Below are 12956 nucleotides of genomic sequence, written 5' to 3' on the forward strand. Positions count from 1 at the left end.
TGAGCGCTAGTCCTAAAATGCTTTTAAGTAGCATTATTTTGGCATTGGGATAACGGATTTGCACACACAATGTAAAGGAAGCCTCTCGGGGGAAAAACAGGGAGTAAAGTGATGAGTSCTACTGCCATGTGGCAGGGATGCACCTTTTCCTGGGTGAATACACATGGCTTTAAGCTTTACTGGGCTTCTGGGATACTTTACTCCATCTGAGCTATGAAACTCCAGGGATTTTTCTATTCTCAATGTTTATTCTCAATTCTGGTTTGAATGCAGTTTGTTGAAAGGAAAATGTGCACTGAAAATGTGCTGCTTTACTGCTGCTTGAAAAATCAGCATGAGTCCTTGACTTAATCAGGCTGAGATGTCCCTTTAGTTCTGACTATATTCAGCATTTTAATGGGATAGAGTCTGGTAAAATATCCTGAGGGCAGAACATGCTAACAGCCAGCTAATGCTTTCTTATTTATTTAATAACCTGGAAGTATGAATTTTGTTCTGGTAGCATAGATAATTGGAAGTGGAAAATCACTTCACCCCGAGGGAGCAGAAAGCCTTTCTGCATGAGCAGCGCAGGAGGAGGTGAGGAACATGCCAAATCCCTGCTAGCCCGGGGCCAGGATGTTACATTGCCACGTAGTCCGTGTCCTCACAACAGGCACGCTTTATCTCCTCGGAAGTCCGCAGGAATATGTGATGTCAGTAACATATCTAAACCCCAGGAAAGACTCTCTTTTTTTCTTTCCCAAGACATAGAAATGACAGAAGTACAGTAAGAAAACTCATCATGTGACAGTATTTATTTGCTCAAGGGTTGCTGAGACTGTTTCACGAGCAGAGCACAGGAGGCTCCCAGTAACCCCTGACTGTAGTTCCCGCACCGTGAGCTCATGTGTGGTTTTCATGCTCTTGAAGGTTATTTTTTTTATCATTAAACAACAGAACAGCCTCTAGCGGGAGAACGCAAAGGCAGTTTCTAGCCCTACAGTCCGTTCTTCCAACAAATAATGTGTCCAAAAGAAACTTTAGGTTTGGTTTCCTCACAGAGATGGTTTTACCACTTCTTGTGTTTCTCGCTGATTTTCTTGCTCATATTTTCTATTGACTTTCAGGGTTGGCTATGCCAGACTCCATCCACTCGGTCCCATGGCTCCTGCTTTGTAACTAGTGTTAAGAAAACCCATCACCCTGACTAGATTAGCCCATATCATGTCAATAGGAAATAGCACAGCAGAACCCAGCTCCAAAAGGGACCATAGCAGAAGTGAAGAGTGTGTGAATGCTGCTCAATAAAATGTGCTTACCTATGAACAGCTAAGTATTTCCAGATGCCTACTTGGGATACATGGATTATATATTCATGTTAAGACATGAATTAGAAGACATTGAGAAGTAATTTTCCTCCTGTGCTGAATTCTGTTCCTCCATGGGTCCCTTCAACATGTAACAGGGTTTCTATTAAGAGCTCTATGATAGATTGAGTAATAGTCATCTCTGTGAGATTCACCACCAAATGGCAAATCAGTAACACAGACAACCTCCAGCTGTCATTTGTATGTCCTAAGTTGTATGTCCTAAGTTGTATCTAGCATTTGTACGTCCAGTTGTATGTCCTAAGTTGTATCTAGCACATCCAAAGGGCCTCCAAAGGGGAGAGCAGCAGCCGTGTCCATCGTGTTGGGGAGGACAGACCCCCCAAATCTCCAGGTTGGGCTCCTGTGGCTGGGCAGGAGGGATCCCTGTGTCCTAGAGGCCACTAGAGGCAGCAGTCTTTGTGATGTCCCTTATCATATGCACATTCCTGTGTATCATATATTATTTATGTGCTGTAACTCAAGTCARTTAAAATTCTGGAAGATTAAGGGCTGCAAACACCAGGTTTCTGTAGTGTGGTCTGACTGAACTCTGCACTCCCAGCTTGTGTGTCGGAGTCAACCACGAATGTGGCAGCTGTTCTCTTTTCCAGCTAGGTGAATGCTGTAGCCTGTGGAACTGTCTTTTTTCCTCTGAATTTCTGCAGAGGGTCATTCAATTGGTTATTAAAGTGGAGATTTCTGTTAGAAGCCACCTTGCAATGCAATCTTACAAAAGCTTCTTGATAGAGCCTTTGATGTGAAAGCAGAAGCATGGATAGTGAAGAAAAGGTGGCCTGCAGAGCCCACTGGTTATTTGCAACCTAAACAATCTTTAAGGCCTCACTCACCCTTTTGTTTGTTTATCAAGGGGCTCATATTCTTTCTTTATGTGCAGTGGTAAGTCATTTTTCCTTCTTACTCAGTTTTTGCAACAGAAAATCTGAAGGTAGTGGGAGCTCAAAAACCTGTGGTAGGGAAAGGGGGCCACTGAGCCAAGGTGGACCAGTAACCAAATTGCCAACCTAATACAAACATGTTTAGCATTTCTTGTCATGAGACATAAGTTAATCAGATCACTGAGGCAGTATTATTATAACTGCAAAGCAGTTACCTAATTACTGGTCTAACATTAATATAGTTAGTGAATCGCTGATTGAACAACTTGTAGGCCGCAGGGAAGACACTGTGATAACGCTGTGGTTAAAACAGCTGTGGAGCAAGGATGACGTGACCAGTTATCCCTGGGTCACTCTCGGGAGCTGATACCTGGGAAAGCAGCTGTGGGATGCAGGTGGAGCGACCGTTTGTCTTTCAGGCAGGATTTGGAGCTTAGTCGCCAGGGATCATAACCGATATGGCTGCAAAAATAAGGAAGTACAGGAGATCATGGGTCACAGAAACAGAGGCGATAAAAAAGAAAATCAAAAGCTAAAAGATAGGCCCAGCAGACTAGGGTTGAAGACTCCACTGGCTGGGAATCAACGGATGTGGAAGCAAACATTTCCAGACCACCTCCACACCTGAGGTGGGACATCCCTGGGCCTGCTGAGCCACGGGCATGGGCCCTAAGGACCCACAAATGCATCTTGCAGACCTTAATGGACAGGGAGAATTCAGGATTTTGAGATTTCCGTTTCTCATGATTTTAACMTCATTCTGCCACTATTCTTTACACTCATATGCTGCTAAGTTTATTATTGTTACGTACTGTTAAGATTAGGTGAGCATAACTGATACAATTGCATGTCATAATTTCCTTAATCTTGTAGTGCTTGAGTTTATGGGACAATTTCTCAGCGTAGGAAGCCCCAAACAATTTGGGGCCTGAGCTGAAGGGGCAGAGATGTTATGTGGAATGTGAGTTATCAGCCAGGCTGCTTAGCCTGTTAGGTCTGTCTTTAAAAACTGGAGGAGTGTCAGAGGGCACCTGCATCCCATAGAGCAGACCCTTAAGGATATTCATTCTGCACCTGCCATAGACAAGGAACTTACCTCTTTTTTAAAAAAAGTAAAATAGAAGCGTTTCCCCAAAAGACAGGGCAGGAGGCATCCTGCTGTCACTGGCTGACTGAACTAGCCTTGTTGGGAGTCCCACTAGCCTGACAAAAAAAAGGGATTATTGGACTGGAGGTTTAAAATGAAGAAAATGGTGCTATTAAAAAATATGAAGGAGCCCAAAAGGAGCAATCTCAAGAGAACTGATGGAAAAGGCAGAAAGTGTCCTGAAAGAAATGCTTTAGCTGTGTTATGTTCACAGCATTAGGCCGAGTGCTGGATATCACTGTCAACTCCACTAGATGACAGTGTGGAGGCTGCCTGCTGCGCTGCAGCTCCATCCCTCCYGTCTTTCACCAGCCCTTGTCTGGCTACACTGCCTTAAAATTGAAGCTTGAAATGTGGCCCTGCTCATTCCTGGGTTTGTAGCATCTTCCATGGAGAAGAGAGGAACCTGGTCGGTGATGATAACAAATATATGGAGCATCGGAGAAAGGACTGCTGCTTCTCCAGCAGCAGCAGCTGCTTTTCCTTTGCCTAGGGATTTGGGAGTTTGGATTACAATGATGCTGGCAAGTAAGTGAAGGGACAGCACCACCTCCCTGTGGTGCCTTGGAGCTTTGGGGCCCATCCTAGCCTGCCCTTGCCATCAAACTACGAGCTCTGCCCCTCGCTCCCTTAGCGCACCAGGCTGACAGRGACCCCTGACAGATGCAGCAAAGAAGAAGCTGGAAGAAGGAAGGCTCTAGAAGGCAGTCAGGCCACAAGGACTACGGTTTAGGCTTCAATTCTGCAGGAGGTGATGAGAAAAACAGCTGAGAGCACCCAGGGAACAGCAGGTTTCCTTTCCCAGGCCTCACGGCATCTTTCTACTGGTAACCTTGTGCGCAGATACTGCAGTGTGAGAGACCACTAAAAGTTACTGATAAATATTTAATAGCCAACCAAGATTTACAAGAAAAAGARAATAGAAACAAAGACCGTATGTAGATTGAAATCAGTACAAGGTAGGTTAATGTAAATAACTATATATATATATACACACACACATACATACATATATATATATGTATATATATACGTAAAATGTAACTACTATGGGTTGTGTGCCCCTTGAGAAATGTGAAAGGAGTGAAGAGATTTCAAAAGAAGCTGCTGAAATCCAATGGGGACCAGAGGTTAGTTGTCCCCTTCCTCTTCCCTTCCCTTCCCTTCCCTTCCCTTCCCTTCCCTTCCCTTCCCTTCCCTTCCCTTCCCTTCCCTTCCCTTCCCCATGAAAAAATGGGTTCACCTGAGAGACATGAAATATTAATCTGTTTATGCCGTTTATTGTAGCACAGCTTATCATCCTCTGGAATCCCAAAGTGCCCTCAATTCTCCCTCAGCCACAGCAGTGCCGGGTATGTATGTCTCGCAATTGGCATTTGGCGCTTGTCCCAGTGATTTTATAACACCCAGGATCTCACGATTTCTTTTTCATGTGCTGGAGAAGCAAGGCCTTATACGGGATAATGTGAAATTCCACAAGTRAGAACAAACGGACTTTCTTTTGCTCTGCGTTTTCTTACCATTTAGGGAAGATTTGTCAGACTAATTTTCCTTACCACACTTTCTGTGAGGAGATGGAGGAAAAGAAAAACAGTGAGTGACCTCACTTAATAATCACCAGTCTGAGTCTTTCATGGCCTCTGGATCCAGCAGCTGTGTGAAGAAAAAATTAAAGTCAGGACCTTTGTGATCGTCTTTTACCTCCAAATTAGCCTTATATTGCAATTTCATGAACAATTATCTCAGCCCTTACTCCGCAGCTCAGCATTATTTATCATTAAAGGTTGCTTTGAATGTAAAACTATTAGGATGCCCTTTATTAGGCTGGCTTACTGCAGCTCTCTTTCTAATGAATTTTTTTGCTTTATGACTTGTTCATTGAGTTTGGCTCTTACTTTAAATCACACAATTGATTCAGTGTTCAAAGCCAGTTTATCAGACCGTATCTTCACGAAATTGCCTGCCAGCAGAGAGGCCTAAGCAATGAAAAATTAGGATGGAAAACAAAGTAACCTTGTTATTTCTGAAACTGTCAAGTATTTGGGGACTGCTCCTGCAACCTCTGCCCTGCGGGAGGGAACTGAGCAAGGTTTTTCTGATGGGTCATGTCTTAGGCTGGTCCCTCAGTGGACCAGCACTGTCTCCACAGCAGTGCAATTTGGGGACTTGGCTGCACTTATTGCTGGGCCAGCATGGGGCACATCCACCTTGCAGCTGGTACAGAGCTGCCTGGGAGAACCCTGATCCATCCAGACACCCACGTGGTGCAAAGCAGAGCAGTGTGGAGGGGGGAGCCAGGCGCCCGAAAGTGCAGCCCTCAAACACAGCGGATCTGCCATCAGTCCTCCCAGCCACTCATCCTGTGGAGACAGTCTATTTCCTACTGGGAATATGTCAACAGGACCTCCTCTTCCATAGTCTCAGGACATCCCTTCATCCCGTGCCTTCCAGAAGGAGGAAAGGAGCCAAGGGGCCGTTGTGGGAATGGCCTGGAGCTGTGCAGCGTTCCTGCACAGTTCATGATGTGTCAATCTCCTCCTCATTTTTGCGGTGTGATATCTGTAAATGCCGGCACTGCATATTTGTTTTGTTGGTGGAGTGCACGGGGAGTGTTCTGGAATTCGTCCCACGGAGCTCGAGATATCACCGTCTGTCAACTCAAAGAATTTATTACACATAGGGCAGACGCTGGATAACACTAAACAATTAACACCAGACAGTCTACARGTGCAACAGAGCTAGGTAGTACAGTAAAGGTAGAAACACAATGTGTGTTTATATATATATTTATATACAAATGTAATATTATATACATATATACATACATATGTGTGTATATATATAGAGACGTATGCATATACATATATACATATTCAAAGATCTGTCTATCATGGATGGATGGCATAATGACCATGGTCCTTATGGACCACCCCTTTGATATAGTTTTCCCCAGATACCCCATTTCCCCTTGCTCAAGCTGCACTGCGATGATCCCTGTTCTTCCTGGCATCGGAGACAGCCCCAGTGAGAGGTGGATTGTCAGGTCCACAGGCCARCTGAAGGTGAGAGTGAGTCCACCCAGAGGTATGTGACTTACTTTATCTTTCCTGACCTTACTTCATTATCCATTTGAACAATGCTAGGCCACGATTACACACCATTTTTTTTTCCAGTATTGTGCATTGCATCTTGGATATTGGATATTGGATATTTGAGGAACCTCATATTTGCCATTGGCAGAGTTTTCTCATCAGATAAATTCCCCACAGCACACTGAGAGTCTACACTAAATTATGTAGCATACACTGTGGCATAGGAACCAAACCATTAAGAAAGAATGGAGACTTACACTACTTTTTTTTTTTATGATATAAATACTCTACAGTCAGCATTGGAAACTTATGGTACAGTGCTGCAGAATGAAACATTTTGGACTATTTGGAAGAATATTGAAGTTTACTTCAACTTAAGTATATTCCATCTTGAGTGCAACCTACGAAGCTTTTAATTTCAGTGATTCCAACTATAAAATGATTTTTTTCTCTTAGAGAGGAATTTTAATTCTACAAAAGTTGGAAATGAACAAGCTATTCAATGCACAAAAGACTTTTCAATTGACTGCTTCTCTCATGTTGCAGGAGAAAATCACAGAATCACAGGGTCTTGAAGATTGGAAGGGACCTCTAGAGATCATCTAGTCCAACCTTCAAAATATGACCCTTTGGGTTAGATCTTATTTGGGTTTCATAAGAAAGAAGGAATCATATGACCAAGTCTACTCTAAACTGCAAACAAACTCTGTCCTCCCATTAACCCAGTTATCAATAGGTACTTTTCCATGTGAACTGAAAAAAAATCAATCAAGCTGGTGTGACAAGTCATGTAGACAAGTTGAGGAGCTAGCATGTAGTAGCTATACTATTCTAATAGACTAAAAAATCAGAGGTATATTACTTGCAAATTGGTCTGCTTGGTGAATAATGTATACCAACAAAACAGAGGGCAACATAATACAGCTTATTTCTCAGTAGACTCRTAGATCCTTAAGTCTTAGGACTTTCTTAAAAGGAAATAAGCAACAGCTACATCAAGTAATCAGAAAAATTCTGGCTCCTAGGTGAGGAACCTATTCAATTATTTGATCTGACACAAGCATTGAGTCATCTGGCAAGGGGTGGAAGTCCCTGAGGAAAGATATCTGCTATGAGCTGAGAGGAAATATCTAAAGGAGAATTCTTTGATGATTTCTAGAGAATGGAAGAGGTCTCACCTGCATGGAAGAGGTCTCATCTGCAATCAGTGAATGTGAAGGAGAAAAAGGCTGTTTGGAAAGGCAAAGAGTGGGTGAGTGGAATGTTAGGGTAAACTGAGGAAATAAATTATGTGCAGGGTTTGTTGAGAGCAGAGTTTGTTGTGCGGAGTGCAGGGGTTTTATATGCAGGGTTTGTTGTGCAGAGGTAGATAATCCTCTGTACACTCTACCAGTTGTTGCTCTATCACATTGTCCATGGACAGGGAATCCAGGCAGGTCACATCAAGTTGTGGATAGGTGTGTCAGGTAAAGATTATTTATTGGAATGGGAATAAATGGGTCCTGGATGTGAAGCAAACCACGCAGAGGAAGGACTAGCCCCCATTGCACAAGAGGCACAAAAATCAAAATTTGGGATCAGCATTGCAGCTTATGCAGCTGAAGCTTATCTAGGCTTCTGACAGTTGGGTTAAAGTTTATTTAATCTAGTACGAAGCTGTGGGAGTAGATGACATATGGAAGAGCAGACAGGAGATGACAAACTATTAAAATCTGCAAATCATGCCATGTTTGCCTGTTCTGGGTTCAAATGCGTTAATATAAATTAATTATGAACTTGCCATCAAAATGTAAAGATGGAGTATTTATGGAAAGGATACAAAATGGCATAATGTTAAGTAACTTCTCAGAATTCTAAAAATAAAGCAGTTTGGGCTGAATAAAAGGAAAAGTGGGGACAAAACATGCAGTATTCTATATCCAGCTTCCATGTTTTGAAGATAACTTGACAGAGTTTGTTCTGCAGTGCTGCAAAATATTATGGGATGAGAAAGGTTGACCCATATGGAAATTTCTGTTGAAAATCAAAGTTGATCACACTGTGTTTCTGACAGCAATGAGGTTTGGAAACAATGCAAATCACAGAAGCATAGAAAAATACAGCTGAAAAGAACTCTCTGCGGTGATGCTCTTCCTTTCCCAGCTCTCTTCTGAGCTTAGCTACCCTGGCTCTGGGCAGGCACTGCACTAGAGCTGCAGGTCTGTGAGGGAAGGAGAATCTCATGAAAAGGTGCTCGTAGCTTCTATTAGAATTACCTCTAAAGAAACTTCTAAACAGTCCCACTCCCAAGAAAATATACAGAAATTTTTGGTCTTGTTTATAAGCCCAATTAAAATTACTCTTGCCTGATCCTAAGTTTTAGGCTCTGAAAGAAACTAAGGAAATATAGAAAAAGGAAGGAAGGAAGGAAGGAAGGAAGGAAGGAAGGAAGGAAGGAAGGAAGGAAGGAAGGAAGGAAGGNGAAGGAAGGAAGGAAGGAAGGAAGGAAGGAAGGAAGGAAGGAAGGAAGGAAGGAAGGAAGGAAGGAAGGAAGGAAGGAAGGAAGGAAGGAAGGAGTAAAACTTTCCTCTGAATCGAGACTAATTAAGCTGACTTGGCAGTGTATCAAGAAGCTGCTTAGATCTTCATACATAGTAATTTGATTTAAGCTTCAAAAATAAGAAGAAAAATGATAAAGACACTCTCTCCAAACTACGGAATAAATTGCAAAACCTGGTGGGAGTATAAGGAATCACAATTATGTACCTGAATAATTAAAAAAAAATAGATTGAAATAATTAATCCTAGGTGTCCTGTGAAGGGATATGAATATTAACATCTTTCCTAGGCATTTATTATTTGAAGATGCTAGGGAGTCAATGATGTAGAACAGTTTATTATTTGAGCTGAGGAAATGTATTTCTCTTCTGGTAATACTAATTTCTTACAGTACCAATATGTCAAGATAGTTCTAATAATTCTCTTATTAGAATGCAACTTCTATTCTGAAAGATTGATTTCCTAATATTTCTTTGGGGCTGGCTGATATGTGACCTAGGAAGTTAGTTAAATAATGATGCTTATAGCTGTACTTTGGTTTAGGTATCCCTTGGCATGGCATTAACAAATGATGTGAAAGAAGAATTTTTAAGCACAGGAGCTCCAGATTTTAACTACCTTTATCCTTTCAATTTCTTTCCACAGAGGATACTCCTTCTGTGCTCATTTTCTTGGTTACAGCTTTCTGACATCCTTCCTCCAACCCTCCAACTTTAATATTTTCATTCTTTTGTTATTTGAGAGATGTAGGTTTTCTTTAAGGGAAATATAGTTCGTTTCTGTATGTTTGATGGACTATGTGAAACATTAGACATAATGTATTTTAATATGATTGCTCATTTCTAACTATTTAGAATCAAAAACAGTCATGCTGACTAAATAGCAGATAAAATATCAGATCAAACTTCTATATGTCCTGTCTGATAATTACATCTCTATTGCATCTGGTAGTAGATAGTGAAGAAAAAGGGATAAAACAAGGGAATTTTTTTCCCAACACATTTTCCTCGTTTACACCAATTTCTGATTTAGTGACTTTCCCATCTACAAATTGCCTCTCCATCATCTTGTCTAGCTGCCCTTTGCAGACCTTTCTTCTATGAACTCTTCTTTCTCTTTTTTTTTTTTGTACTTTGAGCATCCCAACAAAACAAGATGATGTGTCCTGCCGTAAATGTAGATACTGTAAGAAGTGCTTTCTTTTGTCTTTTACCTGCTGCCTGATAATTTCATTTAGTAACCCCTAGCTCTAACATTTTTTTCACATGAGTAATAAAGTAATAAATAATCATTTGCTCTTTGCCAGCACCATGTGGTTTATGATTTTATAGACCCCTATTACATCTTCAGTCATCTCTTTACTGCCTCAGCTAGGAGAAATACTTCTAAGCATTCTGATCATCCTTCCTTGTGTATTTTCTGATTGTAAAAAATCCTTTCAGAAGTAATCACAGCTTCACACAAGATTGGGAAGATTGGGTACAGCATAGCTTTATGAAATACCAGATTTTTTTTTCCCTATTCCTTTTCTGTTTTTTTTTTTTTTTTTTTTTTGATGGTCAAGGAGCAGGAAGCTTCAACTTCTCACTACTACTCACAATTATATACAACAACTCTTCCCTTGGTGATAAAAGCTAACATGAGAGCTTGTTACTGTGAACATATAGTTACTGTCAGTCTTCCTGTAGTTAGTGGCACTTTTCCTCACATACACAGCTTTGTGCTTATCACTGCTGAGTATCTCCTACCTCTTTGTTAGCCCCTCAGTATGGGAACATCCTTCTGTAATTCCTGGTTGGCAATTGCATCTCTGTCTCTCTAAAGCACTGTCTCAAAAATTATAGTTTGCTGTCAAATTGTAAAAAAAAGTCATGTCTTGTACTTGTTCCCAGTTGTTCAAACATTGGGATAAAAAAGGTAAAAAAACCTACTTTTTTCCCAACTTTTTTTTTTTTTTTTTTCTCACAAATTATCAGGCAAGTCATTTCCTCCACTTACAAGCTTAAGGCAAGGACTATAAACAGGTTTCCTTTTTGTGTAATCTTCATCAGTGGAATATTCAAGAAAGGGCCAGGCAAAGAGCTGTAAAGAATGGCAGAACAACTGCTGTCCTGGGCAAATGAACTTGACGTCTGCATGAGATCTCCTCTAAAGTGATGACTCTAGAAGAGCCGTAGACTTGGGATCAATACACTCACAATGAGACCTTGCTGGGTTTGGCACATTTCATTAAACTGAGTGAAAAATAATCGGTCTCGTTGGCTTATTGTTCTTTTATATGTGCTTTTAAGGACGGAGTATATATCACAATTATGTGATGTATGTACCAGTGTCACATCAGCATATAACAGCCGAGTTCAGCAGTGATGACAGTATTATTTAGATTGCTTATATATAGAAATGCATTGAAATCTCACTTTATTAAGCTCAGATGCCCTTAATCGAGCAGATGCTCTCACACGGCACATACCATTACAGCCTGAGGAAAGCTTGGAGTGTGAAGGGAACAGAGAAAGGACAAAAAGAGGAGGCATGAACAGAGGAGTGCTACACAGCATTGAAGGGGAATTTAAGAAAAATGAAACTGCTCAAAGACCAAATAAACAGATTTTTCTTTTGTCTGTCAGGGAACAAACTGAAGTGTTCAGGAATGGTTGACGTATAAACCCACAAGGAGGGAGAAAGAGCAGAAATGTAAAGAACTAGTGCCTATGGCAAATAATTCTTTTAATGGCTGTGAGGTGTCCCTGCCTGTTTCTTGTTGCTGTTAAGAAAAGTATGCAGAAATGAAGCAGTGGGAAGCAAAGAAACATGTCTGGAATTTCCCATTATAAGTTCACCAGAAGCCTCCCTTCTTCATTTGAAGGAATAAGCACTGACAGGAGGTGTTTTGCAGTTCTACTGTCCCTCTGCACGGGCATGGAGTGAGTTTAAAGGCTTTAGATGATGGGATGTCATGCTGGCTTGTAGGACAAGTAAATGTGACTTTCATGTATATAAGCAGGACTGCAAAATTCAGCAGTAAGTACTGTTTAGAGAAGTGCTGTTTTATTTCAGACGCAATTCTTAAGGACTGGAGGGCATCAATACAGAGTCATTCAACATCATCAGGTTTGTGTGATGCAGGAGACACAGAAGAAAAGAGACCTTTAGGGGCTTTTTCTGTGTTCGTGCTGCCAGGCAGTGCTTCACATTCCTAAGATATTTAGCGGTGCAGAGACTCATTCCGGTGAGGGCGAGCAGGTTTAATGGTGCTGAAATACTCCAGAATTGCAGCCGCCTGTCGGGTTGGAGTGGGTGCTSTTTGGTGCCCAGGGTCTCAGCTCCGTCTGCTCCTCCTTGCTGGGCTGCTCCCTGCGCCAGCTGGGCGACGTGCGATGCTCTGCACCAGGCCAGCAGCCCCCTGGGCCATTCGGGCCACCTGTAATATTTTGGGCTTTTCTCCTTATGCAGATCTCTGCTTAAAGAAGAAATTGAGAGTCTCAGAGCAGCTAATGTGCTCTCTGCCTACATTTATAACACCCAGTCAKTGCAACCACAGCTGATTAATAGCAGCAGTTTACGAGAAACTGTGCTTAATAGTGGGGTTGCTTTTCCCCTTAGGGTGCAAATAACTTTGCAGTATATAATGTCATTTTTCAACAACAGGTTTCATCTACCAGGCTGGCTGTAATATGCCTCTCTTTCCAACTTTTTTAACCTTTAGACACCTAAGAAACTTTTTGCTTGACATTTTTATACAATTCTCTCTATCAAGACAGCAGAGACTGGAGTGACAGCAACATAGTGGAGAAGGCTGCAGGATGGAGCTGTCAAGCTGTTTGTCTCCTGTGAGAATGGCAGCAGCAATGTCCTTCTGGCCACATTTCCTCAAAGGCCATTTCCCTGCCTTGGTCACAAYCCAAGACACAGGTGACAAGGATCAGAATGG

Source organism: Nothoprocta perdicaria, unplaced genomic scaffold (assembly GCF_003342845.1).
Source record: "Nothoprocta perdicaria isolate Ctin4 unplaced genomic scaffold, notPer1 scaffold_253, whole genome shotgun sequence".
Classification (NCBI taxonomy): Eukaryota; Metazoa; Chordata; class Aves; order Tinamiformes; family Tinamidae; genus Nothoprocta; species Nothoprocta perdicaria.